This window comes from Chelonia mydas, chromosome 5 (assembly GCF_015237465.2).
Source record: "Chelonia mydas isolate rCheMyd1 chromosome 5, rCheMyd1.pri.v2, whole genome shotgun sequence".
Taxonomy (NCBI): Eukaryota; Metazoa; Chordata; order Testudines; family Cheloniidae; genus Chelonia; species Chelonia mydas.
The window spans coordinates 16,698,237-16,711,537 of record NC_051245.2 but is presented as its reverse complement, the minus strand read 5'-3'; the positions used below and the strand labels follow the sequence as shown (position 1 = coordinate 16,711,537).

Sequence of the window (13,301 nt, the reverse complement as noted above, 5' to 3'; positions counted from 1 at the left end):
GCCATGTGTGAGCTAGTGCAGCATCCTGTTAATTCTCTCACGGATTCTGACCCAGTCTTGGTTGCTGATGGCTGCAAACTTTTTCCTGAATAACGAACTCCACATAGCTAGTCACACTGTGTGGAAGGGCATATTTTCCAGGGCAAGCTTGGTAGTTGACGAGGCCACTCCACTCACAGATGTGCTGTTCAGGCACTGCCTACACGGCAGGTATCCTACCAGCAGCTTGGAATAACATCTCCCTTTGTCAGTAGGGCGCTGTGACGGGTGTACTGGCCCCACACTGGACAAGGAGGGGTTAACACCACACTGTGGGCTGAGGAAGCCACACCCCCTCGCCTCTGCTGGGCATGCTCCAGTTGGAACAGCAGTATAAAAGGGAGTAGCACAGCTCCATCTGGGCTGATGGCCCAAGAGGGAGGATGTATGCTGCAGGCTCCTGCCTGGGAGTGTGAGACCGAGCCCACTAGGATCTAGATAGACAGTCAGCTACCTGTGGACACCCAGAAGACAGTGAACTGCTGGGAGCTTCACTGGACAGATCCAGAGACCCAGGAGACTCAGACTGTGCCACTGGAAGACATGGTAGGAAGTGGCCTGGGGGAACTAGACATTGATCTGGGTGTAGAACTGAGCAGTAAGTCAGTGTGTTTCCATTGGATCCCTGCTGACCTAGTGGCAAATGCCCTTGCACCTGACTGGGCCCTGGGCTGGGACCCAGTGAAGTAGGGAGGGCCATAGTCTCCCTATGCTGGTCACACACACACCCTGGGTGGTGACCCACCACCTCTGGCCACTAGGCTGCACTGCCCTGCTAAGGAGGGCAGCCATATTGACTTGTGTCACCTAATGGCCAAGCCCTGCAAGAGAGGGCAGTTATATTGACCTTGGCCACTGGGCCATACCACCCTGTGAGAAAGGGCAACTATATTGTCTCAGATCACTAGGCCAGACCACCCTGAGGCCAGGAGGACTGAGCCATGAGTCTACAATGCCCTTGCCTGGCCCCAAAAGAGGAATGGGTGTTAGGATATAGATATTCAGGCCTGTCTGTAAAGGCCTATACTCTAAGAATTTAGGTGTATTCTTATCACTTGGCTAGTTATAGAGGTATAAAAGAGAGAATCAAAATCACTGTCTGCTGGTGTAAGGGCCTTCTCTTACTGTGACAGTCTGAGGCCCTGTTCTTTGGCTAAGGCCTTTGGCTAAGCAGCAGAGGCAGCCATAAGCTGGGAAGTGACCGGTCACATCCTCACATTCCAAACTAGTCACATTGAAAGAAAGTGCTATTGGGCTGTTAGGAATACAATCCTGTCCTGAATACAATCCTGTCCTGATAATGCCTATCACCTCCAGAGAAAGGGAAGTGCCTAGAAAATGTAAAAGGAAACAGCATCCTGTCTGGCAAGAACTCACTTATCAATACTGGGATGTGAAATCCTCACTTCTGTATTGTTTTGTCATTATAGTTCCCACTTTGCTATTGTTTGTCTGTATAATCTCTGTCTGGTTCTGTGATTGTTCCTGTCTGCTGTATAATTAATTTTGCTGGGTGTAAACTAATTAAGGTGGTGGGATATAATTGGTTACATAATCATGTTACAATATGTTAGGATTGGTTAGTTAAATTTCAGGAAAATGATTGGTTAAGGTATAGCTAAGCAGAACTCAAGTTTTACTATATAATCTGTAGTCAATGAGGAAGTGGGTGGGCGTGGGTGGGAGGGGGTGGCTGTGGGTGGGAGATGGGAACAGGGGTAAGGAAATTGGAATCATGTTTTGCTAAAGGGGGAGATGGGAACAGGGAATGGGAGTGGGGAAACTGGAATCCTGTTTTGCTAAGGGCAGGAATGGGAACAGGGACACAGGTGTAAGGCTCTGTGGTGTCAGAGCTGGGAAGGAGGATACTAAGGAAGGAAACTGGAATCATGCTTGCTGGAAGTTCACCCCAATAAACATCGAATTGTTTGCACCTTTGGACTTCGGGTATTGTTGCTCTCTGTTCATGCGAGAAGGACCAGGGAAGTGAGTGGGTGAAGGAATAAGCCCCCTAACAGGTGTACTTGCCCTGTGACACACACCACAAGAACAGTTCTGTCCTCCAAAATGTGAAAGGCCTGAAATGATGGAAAAAACCTTATGTAGCACCAGCGCTAGCCACCCTCCCCACATAACAAATAGTTACACAATTTTCATAAAACAGAAAAAGCTTGAAAATGTAACTACCATTGTCTCTGTACTTCTGTGACCACCATTAACCAGGCTGTGTCCAGACAGAGTACGTGGCCTGAAGCATCCTCTTCACCATATATATTTCAGTATTGAAATGTTATATACAAATGTTACCTTTCAATACTGAACCAATATATATGGTGAAGAGGATGCTTCAGTCCACATGCTCTGTCTGGACACAGCCTGGTTAATGGTGGTCACAGAAGTACAGAGACAATGGTACAGTTACATTTTCAAGCTTTTTCTGTGTCCTCGAGATTCCAGAACTAATTCTGTGCTCCATGCCTGAGCAGCTTTAGACAATAACCCTCTGTTTCTTAGCCTAATTTCAGGCTCCTCCATCTTTGCTGTCTGCTGTACATCAAGAATTCGATCCCTGGTCCAATGTACCTTTACGGACCATTCCAAAGGAAGCATTTCTGTGATGAAGTTATGGCCTGAGCTCATGAGAGGGTAGACCAGCAGGTCCAAGAGCTGGGGGTTGCAAGACTGGAACAATGGCATGCTGTGAGTCAGGAGGAAAAGGTGGGGCTCACAGAACAGCTGCAAGGCAGAGTTTCAGTGAGGGAGCAGGCTCTTGCAAAGCAGTTTTTGGAACAGGAACTGCAGCTAAAGGAGGAGGACAGAGAACTGTTTGAGCACCTCATCTCCACCTGGAAAAACACCGGCTCCTGCTGCCTCCCCCTCCCACACCCCAGCCTGATCCCCCTGCAACATACCCTCAGTTCAGAAGTAGCTTAGACAGCTCCATGTTGGGGCAGCCCATGCATTCTGGCCCCATGAGCAGCTTGGCAGGGCAACTAAACCCCTTCCTTCAGCAGCCTTCCTTCTTGAACCGCCTCCTGGGGATACTTCCCTCCCTGGCACCAAGTGTGCTCAAAATTAGGAAAGAGGGGTAAGGAGAACATGGGGACATATAGCTTTGGGGGGATGGGCCAGGTTTGCCATATTTCCTGTGGTTTTTTGGGGGTTTTTTTTGGTAAATATTCTTCTATTACCCATGTTGGGGTTCTATAACGGCAGCTGGCCCGCCCAACACTGGGTGACTGTTGCACTGTTTTAATACATTTTTACAAATAAAGCCTGTCATGTCATCAAGAAAGTTTATTGCTATCACTCTATTACATGGTACAATCATGCTTTGAGATAATAAAGCTGAAACCATAATCAGGAACAATTGTGCATTACTAAGCAAACACTATTCTGCTATTTCCTTAGGTACAGAAATTCACACTTCAATGAATTCCATATATAAATCACCCCCGATTAATTATTCATCATGTCATTCATAAGTATATTGCATGGCAGTCAAGCCTACATCCCTCCTAAGCATTGAACTTCCCCCCTGAGAATTAACTAGCCCCTTTTTCCCCCCGCAACTACATTCTTAGTGGTATTATTCCCCCTCTTCCATTGGACCATGAAGTCCATAATGAAAGAACACAAAGCATTCCTGACTTCTGTTGCCTGGCTGCATCCACTCCAGCAGTGTTAGCTGCATTTTCCTGCTGAGGGCACTGATTCAGTGGTCCCTGGGTGCCGTAGGTCCATTCAGGGGGAAGTGGCTCGCCTCTGGCTTCACAGAGATTGTGAAGAGCACAGCAAGCCACAGTAATGCGGCCAGCATGGATGGCCCTGGCATCTAAATGGGTCTGTAGACATCTCCAATGGGATTTCAGTCTGCCAAAAGCACATTCAACAACCATTCTACACCTCCTGGGAGTGTAATTAAACCGTCTTTTGCCAGGGCCTTTGAAATCAGGGTCTGGTTTCATAAGCCAAGGCGAAAGGGGACATGTAGGGTCCCCCAGAATAACGTTGGGGACAATAACACCGTTTATGAAAATGTCATTTAGTGGGAATAGTTTCCAGCCTGTCCACGAATATAGATGCCTGAGAGATGAAAAACTCTGGCATCATGAACTTTCCCAGTGCAGCCGCCACTGACATTCATAAATTGGCTTCTGTGGTCCACAAGGGCCTGCATAACAATGGAGTAGTACCCTTTGCAGATTATGTACTCATGGTCCTTGAGGAGGACAACCTAGGGGCACATGAGCCCCATCAATAGCCCCAATGCAATGTGGAAACCCCAGCCTCTCAAATCTAGCAATTACCTCCATTATATCTTTAATGGGCACCACACACCCAATTGCCTCAGCAACCTCTGCCACCACTTTTCTCACACTCAGTCTTCCAACACTGAAGATTAGCAACTACCTGTAGTAGTCTGGGGTAGCCAGCTTCTAGACAGTAGAGTAACTTTCTTCTGGACCAGCGAGGGTGCCCTCATGCATGTTTTTATGCTGGAGGGTCAGAGCAAGGTACGCACAAAGCTCCAGATATGGAGCTTTCTTCATGCAAAAGTTCTGGACCTTCTGCTGGGCATCCCAGGTCTGCATGGTGACGTGGTCCCACCCAGTCTCATGGCCCTGCACCAGCAACACCAGCCTACATCAGGGGCATCAGCAGCTATGCCAGTTGTACTGAGCAGTATCTGTCAGTGCGAGTCTGCCATGCCAGGGTACTCCTCCGCCTCCTCCTCTATGAAATCTATGGGTCAGAAAACGCTGCCAAAATGTCCACCAACACCTACCACATGCATTACCCATTTCCTGATACAGGAGTGAAAGCACAAGCAAGAGAACTACTTCAAAAGGTGCCTCCTCCATGTTGCTGGCTCTAGCAGCTGGGCTCACAAAGACCAAATTGTCTCCACAGCAGGCTGCATGGGCGGGTTGCTCTAATTTCCTATAATGCGCAGGGAGGGCAGTAAAGTTTTCCCACAGTGCACCATGGACAAAGGGCTACAGCAGCCCCTTTTCATGAGGACACTAGGGACTGTGTTTATGGTTGCTTTGACTCAGGTCTGTGTGCTGCAGTGTGGATGCCAGAGCCCCAGGTTCAAGCCCAAGTTAAAAACATCCTAACTTGGCATTAAGAAACAGTGTAGACACTCAATCCCAGGGTTCTCTAACATGGATCATCTGATTCAAGTCCCATGAACCCCCTGGACTTACAGTGCCATGTAGACATACCATAAAAGACCAGGAAATAGTGTGTGTTTTTCATGTGCTACATAATTAAAAACAAAGGAGGAGGAGAGAGGAAGAGAAGTCAGTGTTTTAAAATGGAGGAACTGATGGAATTGTTGTCAGGGGAAATTTTCAAGCCAGAGTTCAATGCTAAATGGAAGGATGTAACCCTTTATGCATCTCTTTTGCATTGGCAAAATCCTACAAATTGGTATTTGCATGTTCTGACTGAGAATGGCATAACTGGAGGCCTCTATGTGAAAAAGTAGACTTTGCTCCATGCCATGGGTCTATATGGGGATTGCACATGGCGTAGCAGCTGTACAGGGCTGTGAAAATGTGGCTGTGTATTTTTAAGGTCCTAAATATTACAAATGAAGAGCACAATGACAATAAAAGTAACTAGAGCTAGAGCTTATTTCAGTGTGGATTCAATGAGTTTCTGCTTCAGGGACACTAAGTTATATGTTCCCTGCCTGCCACAGAAGTAGATTTCACGGGCGTTCTCCAGGGGACATATAGGAAGATGGTGTGGGGAATGAGCGTATCACCCACAAATGGTAACATGGAACACAGCATGGCCAACTGGCCTGGCCGTGCATTGCCAAGACCATGTGTGAGATACAGGGAGAGGGAAGCAGCAAGCCAGGTCTGCTCTTCATCTCTAATTCAAAAGAACAGGAGTACTTATTTTGTTGTATAAGGATGTTGATCAGGTGGTTTCACAGTTTCTTTGAGAGTGTGTGGCACAATCTCTCAGCATAGTCTGTGTGATATGTAGATTGTAATGGATTTTTTACCTTTAGTCCTTTTGGTATGATGTCCATCTGTTTGCAATTTTGTTGTATAGGATGTTGATCAGGTGGTTTCACAGGGTTTTTTTTGCTTTTTGCGGATACAGACTAACACGGCTGCTACTCTGAAACATCTCTACAACTGGCAGTCCAGGGTGTTGGTAAGTTGCCATCATGACCTGGTGCTAAACCGCAGATAGGTGCTAAGGATTTTTTCACTGAGCCATGCTAAGCTTCCGTGCTTGGCCTGTTCATGCACTGTATGAAGACTGGGCCCCAAGATGAAGTCCTTGACCATATCCCTGTCAGTTGTACAAGAGTAAAAAAACCACAGGACTGCACTGGTAGCCACCCTGAATGTATGTTTTTCATCTTGAAAGGCACTTGATTGCCTGATAATCTGGGATGTGCTATCATTATGAACCATGGGGTTTTCATTAGTCTTGGAGGAATGAACCCAAAATTGAGATGACCCATTTCTCTCATTCGTATTTTAAAAAGCTACCCTGAATAATTTAAGCATTGGTCTTAAAAAATCTGAAGTACTTTTGGAAAGAAAGCAGAAATGTTCCCCCATACACTTCCTGCAAATACAGGTATATAGTTCGTATTTGAATCTAAATACGTACAGTTGCTTCATATGACATAAGGGCATTTTACAGTCAAAAACAAGGATGACAATTGGAAAGAAGTTGCAGATAGTCAGTAGGATGAGGTGTAGATGTTTCCCTACCAGCTTCACTGGCTTGATAGGTGTCTTGATACGTTATTAATATTAGAGCTGGGCAGAAAAATTCAAAGAAAACATTTTTCATTTCACTGGAATTTGCCAGTTTGCCAAAATTGAAACTTTGCACAAAAAGGGGTTTTCTTCAGTGGTGTTCCAATGGAACCGAGCTTTTGCAATTTGCCAGTTTACCTGCCCAGCTCCTTGGGAGCCCACTTACTGCTGGAGAGCCCAGGTGTCCAGAGACCACAGCTCTAGGGTAGTCCTCCAGATGGACTGCTTGAGAATGGGCATCCTCAAGACTTCTGGACCAGCTGGCTCCCCAGGCTGCCTGACTCCTGGGAGTCAGCTTCTCAGGGACTCAGCAACACACAGAGACAGCTGGCCTGGCAGTCAAAGTCCTGTGGAATATCCAGCTCCCAAAGTCCCAGGCTTTAGGCTGCTGTAGAACCAGGATTTTCAGGCCCCCATCAGCCCACCAGGCAGAATTCTGTTTCAAAATGAAAGATTTCAATTTTGGAAAATTTAATTTTTTTAGATTTCTGTTACATGGAGAATTTTGATTTTTTTTTCATTCCAAATCAGAATAAAACCAAATTTTGAATCTCAAAATCTTTCACAAAATGGAATTACTGTTGTCTGCCCTGCCTCAGTTAATATGTAACATGCAATAACATGTATTTTAAAAAAAACTACAAGCTTAATGCACACAGTAGTCCAAAGGGTCCAATTCTACTTGCCTTGCATAAATGAACTGCCCCACTGAGTTGTTTCAATGTTAACCACCTGGTATTTCCTTATTAAAATGTACTAAGGAATAGTCTTCCTAAGAAATTATTAATTATTATTATTTAGTAGTTATACTATGGGAGTGCCCAGCGGCCCCAGTCAGGATTAGGATCCCCATTTGCTTTGTGCCATATAAATACATAGATAGGCAGTCCCTGCCATGAAAAGCTTACAGCATAAGAAAGCAAGCAAAATAAGATGGGTGGGTGAAGATGGGGGAGGATCAATTATACATAATTTGTTCATACATTGTCAATATTGCATACATATATTATCACCAGTGGAGAAAGCCAAAAAGTGAATGGTATGGTCAGAGCAACAGGAGGATGATCTCAATGGCTACATTGTAGGGAGGGGGAGGTGCAAGTGGGTGTCAGGCAAGCCAGAGAGGAGGAGGTTGCAGGGTTCTCACCTGTTTGGTTTTTAACCTGCCTGGCCAGTTTTTGTATGGCCCTGCTGGTTGCCAGTAAATAGATTTAATGTGCCTCCTTTTTCTGACTGGGAACCAATGTTCCCTGTGGCCATGCAGCAATCTTTTAACTTCCATGCACATCATATGGCTGGGAGCACAGCCGGCACGCAGGTCCTGCTCTGCATGCGGGGCCTCCAATCTGCTGAAACTGCAGCAGTTCCTCTCAGCCCCAGGCACCGGGAAGTGGGACATACCCTAGGCTCTCCAGCAGGGAGAGGTAAGGAGAGAGATGGGGGAAGCAGGGGATCCTGGGAGGGGACAGTAGGGGGCTTCCTCAAGGGCTGAGATGTGGGATGCAGGCCGTTGGGGTTGTGGCAATCCTAGGATGTTGTGGTAAATGAGACAGGAGGTGATGGCGAGAGAGTTTGAGCTGTTTGGACAGAAAGAAAACGTCTGATTTTTTTTTAATTTGTTAGAAATGTAATGGAGGAAGAAGCTGGAGGAGCTGGATGCCAGATGCTCTCTGAGGTCACAGCAAGGAGGAGTCAAAGATGATTCCCAGTTAGGCAGGCCACTCGTCCAGTTTTAAGCCGGACAGTCCTGCTTTTCTAAGGTGTTGGATGGGGGATGCCATTTTGAAAAGCACACCACCGTGCCCCCCATGGCATGATCTCACACTCATGCTAGTGGGAGATGGGGTGAGATGGGATGGTCTTCAAAACAGTGTCCCCTGTGCAGCATGACCTTACACATTCATGCCAGCAGGGGCAGGCTCACATAGATATGGATGGGCCCATACCATTCCCAGAAGTACTAGAATGTCCAATATTTTGGGAATGCATGAATGGCCACTGTACTCCCAGTTTACAGGCCTGAGAATGGTGGTGTGTCAACAGGGACCGAGAATGTGGGAGGGTTTCAGGAGTAAGATTAGAGGTTCCTTTTTCTCCATGTTATGTTTCAGATGAGTGTGAGCTACCCAGGAGAGATCATCGAGACAGGCTGAAATGTGGGATTTGGGGCACAAAAGATCTTGGGTAAAATTAATCCCAGGTGAAATTCACCAGTTCTGCCAGTCCATTAGAATATGATATCTCCATTTTCCAGTCCTGTTCTGTAAGATCATCTTGGTTTTAATTAAAAATGCCTGTAGCACACCTTTCATCTCTGTAGCCGGAGAGATATTCTTAATGGACAAACTTTAAGCTTCAAAATAGCCTCTCCTATTAAATCTAATTTAAATGCATAAGTTAAAATTCCTAAATAGACATATTACTGAGATTTAAAAAGACACTTAATGTGTGTTAAATACAATAAATTCCAGGGGATGAATAGTAATATATGTTTTAGGAATCATGGTGTAATAGATGATGATACAAAACCTATTACTGATCTAATAATTAGCAGGCAATTACTGTTGCTGAATGTTAATGAAATATGTCAGGAAGCAAGGTTTATAGTATACATTTAGACATAAGCAGCCAGTGATTTTTTTCATGTGCGCCCAACTTGAGACATCTTAACAGAGCCAGATTTTGAGAAAATGCAGAGCACGTGCTCTCACCAAATCATGCCCATTGGAGGCATCTCAAGAATGGAAAAACCCAATGTCACTAGTCATTTTTTTTAAAATGTAGGTCAATAGAACAATAAGTGTGTGTGTTGAATAGGAAGTGGAGCTTTTTTGTACCAGAATACTAGTTATTGTATATTGAGTAACTGGTGGTCAATCATGCTATCTTGTAAGGTGAATGATTTAGATAAATATTTGTCAGCATTTCATAGAATCATAAAATATCAGGGTTGGAAGGGACCTCAGAAGGTCATCTAGTCCAACCCCCTGCTCAAAGCAGGACCAATCCCCAACTAAATCATCCCAGCCAGGGCTTTGTCAAGCCTGACCTTAAAAACTTCAAAGGAAGGAGATTCCACCACCTCCCTAGGTAACACATTCCAGTGCTTCATCACCCTCCTAGTGAAAAAGTTTTTCCTAATATCCAACCTAAACCTCCCTCACTGCAACTTGAGACCATTACTCCTTGTTCTGTCATCTGCTACTACTGAGAACGGTCTAGATCCATCGTCTTTGGAACCCCCTTTCAGGTAGTTGAAAGCAGCTATCAAATCCCCCCTCATTCTTCTCTTCCGCAGGCTAAACAATCCCAGTTCCCTCAGCCTCTCTTCATAAGTCATGTGTTCCAGTCCCCTAATCATTGTTGTTGCCCTCCGCTGGATGCTTTCCAATTTTTTCACATCCTTCTTGTAGTGTGGGGCTCAAAACTGGACACAGAACTCCAGTTTGATTGGAGACAACCAAACTTGCTTGGTAGAGATCAGTCTAAACTAAATCTCCAATACCAAATGTTACCCAACTGTGCCACCTAGCCTTTCAGTTGTATATTTCTTTTAATAAACTAGATTATTTCTTTGTGTGTCAATTTGCTGACTGTGAGGCCCAAATCCTTAAAGATATTTAGACACCTATGGGAGTTATGCACCTGAATACCCATGTGGATCTGGGACTACATTACTAAACTGTTTTCTTCACCTATTGCAACACAATTGGACTGAAGTGCAACTGCTGAGATACAAGGTGCTAAAATGTCCAAGCGCATACAGATAATTTGAGGGGTTAGAAACAAATGAAAGCTAACACTAACATAAGAACAGCCATACTGGCTCAGACAAAAGGTCCATCTAGCTCAGTATCCTGTCTTCCAATAATGGCCAATACCAGGTGCTCCAAAGGGAATGAACAAAACAGGTAATCATCAAGTGATCCATCCCCTGTCACCCATTCCCAGCTTCTGGCAAATAGAGGCTAGGGACACCATCCCTGTCCATGCTGGCTCATAGCCATTGATGGACCTATCCTCCATGAATTTATCTAGTTCTTTTTTGAGCCCTGTTATAGTCTTGGCCTTCACAACATCCACTGGCAAGGTGTTCCACAGGTTGACTGTGCATTGTGAAAAAATACTTCCTTTTGTTTCTTTTAAACCTGCTGTCTATTAATTTCATTTGGTGGCCCCTAGTTCTTGTGTTAGGAGGAGGAGTAAATAACATTTCCTTATTTATTTTCTCCACACCAATCATGATTTTATAGACCTCTATTATATCCCCCCTTAGTTGTCTCTTTTCCAAGCTGAAAAGTCCCAGTCTTTTAGTCTCTCCTCATATGGCAGCCATTCCATACCCCTAATCATTTGTATGCCCTTTTCTGAACCTTTTCCAAGTCCAATACATCTTTTTTGAGATGGGGTGACCACATCTGCACCCAGTATTCAAGATGTGGGCATACCATGGATTTATATAGAGGCAATATGATATTTTCTGTCTTATTATCTATCCCTTTCTTAATGATTCCCAACATTCTGTTCGCTTTTTTGACTGCCGCTGCACACTGAGTGGATGTTTTCAGAGACCATCCCCAATGACTCCAACATCTCTTTCTTCAGTGGTAACAGCTAATTTAGACCCCCATCATTTTATATGTATAGTTGGGATTATGTTTTCCAGTGTGCATTACTTTTCATTTATCAACAATGAATTTCATTTGCCACTTTGTTGCCCAGTTACCTAGTTTTGAGAGATCCTTTTGTAGCTCTTCGAAGTCTGCCAGGAACTTAACTATCTTGAGTAGTTTTGTATCATCTGCAAATTTTGCTACCTCACTGTTTATGAATGTTAAATAACAAAATACTCCACCATCTTTTTAAAGTCTTCCCTATGTTAGAAAGAGTATTCATATTCTAACAATGGGTGTCAACAACAGGTGAACACAGTGTAACTATAAACATAGACAGTGACAAACCACATTCAGCATTGGTGCAGACACAAGGATTAAAAACCTGCTAAAACAGATTGGTATTATTGCAACTGGGGTCCTTTTTGGCCATGGAGGAGGAGCCAGAATTTACCCCCTAAATCAAGTATATGAACAAAACGAGCTTAAAGGGCACCTGAGAGATCTCCAAAGATATTGAGCATTAGTATTATTAACAGGTAGATAGCTGATGATAGGCCTTGGATCAATGCCAGTTCAAACTGTCACTTTTTGGTAATGTGATGGCTACATCGTAAGGTGACTGCTCTGTATTAAATTATTTCATTTGCAGGTTCAAGCTGATGATTGTGCAACATCTTGTATTCCTGGAACTTTACAGATCCGTTCCTCATTACCAGCTTTTCTTTTTAAAAAAAGAACAGCATGTTGTACTTTGGAGAAGATGTATTACAAGTAAAGATCGTTAATAATTAATTTTGCTTTGCTGTCCAATGTTCTTGTGGGCGCATCCCAACAATGTAGCCAAGGGAGTACTAAATAGGAAGTCTTTAGTCAAGATTTGCTGCAAGTGTAAGTGAACTAGTTGCCAGAACTTTTATTTTTAATTTCAGGACAAAATGAAGATGTAGCAGTGAGTCCATTTGTATCAGCAACCTTCCCACCAGATTGGAGAGTAGGTTGTTCCATTTTGCACTGGGTATGGAGCCTCCTAGAACTTTTCCACTGGATCTTCCTCCAGGGAGGTAGGGGGCCCTTTGTGAGCATTAATACAAATCAACTCCCCTTTAAAAGTCATGAGGTCCACATTTGTGTAAAACATAATGTGCTGACTTTGTATCTCTCACTATGGTGTATATTTTAGAAATAAAACCTTTGATTTCTGTGTCTTTTTATAATTTTGAAAATATTTTTTCTCCTGTGGTCTCCGTCACAGAGATTCCTAGTTTCTATGCAAAACCACACCCTGCCTAATGTGCAGAGGGTGAGTACAACATGGAGCTCATTGCAAAATAAAGGCTAATGATATTGTAGCATTGGGACTATTGGAAACCCAGAAGACATACAACTCTGTGCAAGCAATCCATACTGATGAGAATGTTCACCCAAAATTTGTCAAATGCTTTCATATAATAATTGAAGGAAGCTGCAATCTGCTTGGTAAAATTCAATAAGCAGAAGAAGGGGTCCGATGAATTATTCGTTGTGATTTATTCACTATGCGCTTGGTAAGAGGGTGCTTGTTTTCACAGTTTGCATTGGGTTACTTCCCTACATATTTCGTGTATTTGGATGCCCTTTGATTGGCAGGGGGATGTGGATCATTGTCAGAGAGATTGTGAAAGGAAGAAGGTTTTATAGATTCTGTATTTAATCTTTGAGTGGCTACTATTCCACAAGAAGGATCTGTCGTATGTCAGACAAAGGAAGTAATTGCCCCCACTCTACTCAGCATTGGTGAGGACTCAGCCAGAGTATTCTTTCTGGTTTGGGGCACCACACACTTTAGGTAGACAAATTGGAGAAA

General features: G+C 44.1%; 1 long non-coding RNA gene across 3 annotated transcripts in view; it reads left to right on the top strand.

Annotated features, from left to right (window-relative positions):
• LOC119566639 overlaps nucleotides 1-13,301 on the top strand; it is a 136,690-nt gene that overhangs the window by 864 nt on the left and 122,525 nt on the right. For all 3 annotated transcript variants that reach the window (XR_006291136.1, XR_006291135.1, XR_006291137.1), the window contains exon 2: nucleotides 6,169-6,222. This is a non-coding gene — a long non-coding RNA (uncharacterized LOC119566639). The remainder of the gene's footprint in view (nucleotides 1-6,168; nucleotides 6,223-13,301) is intronic.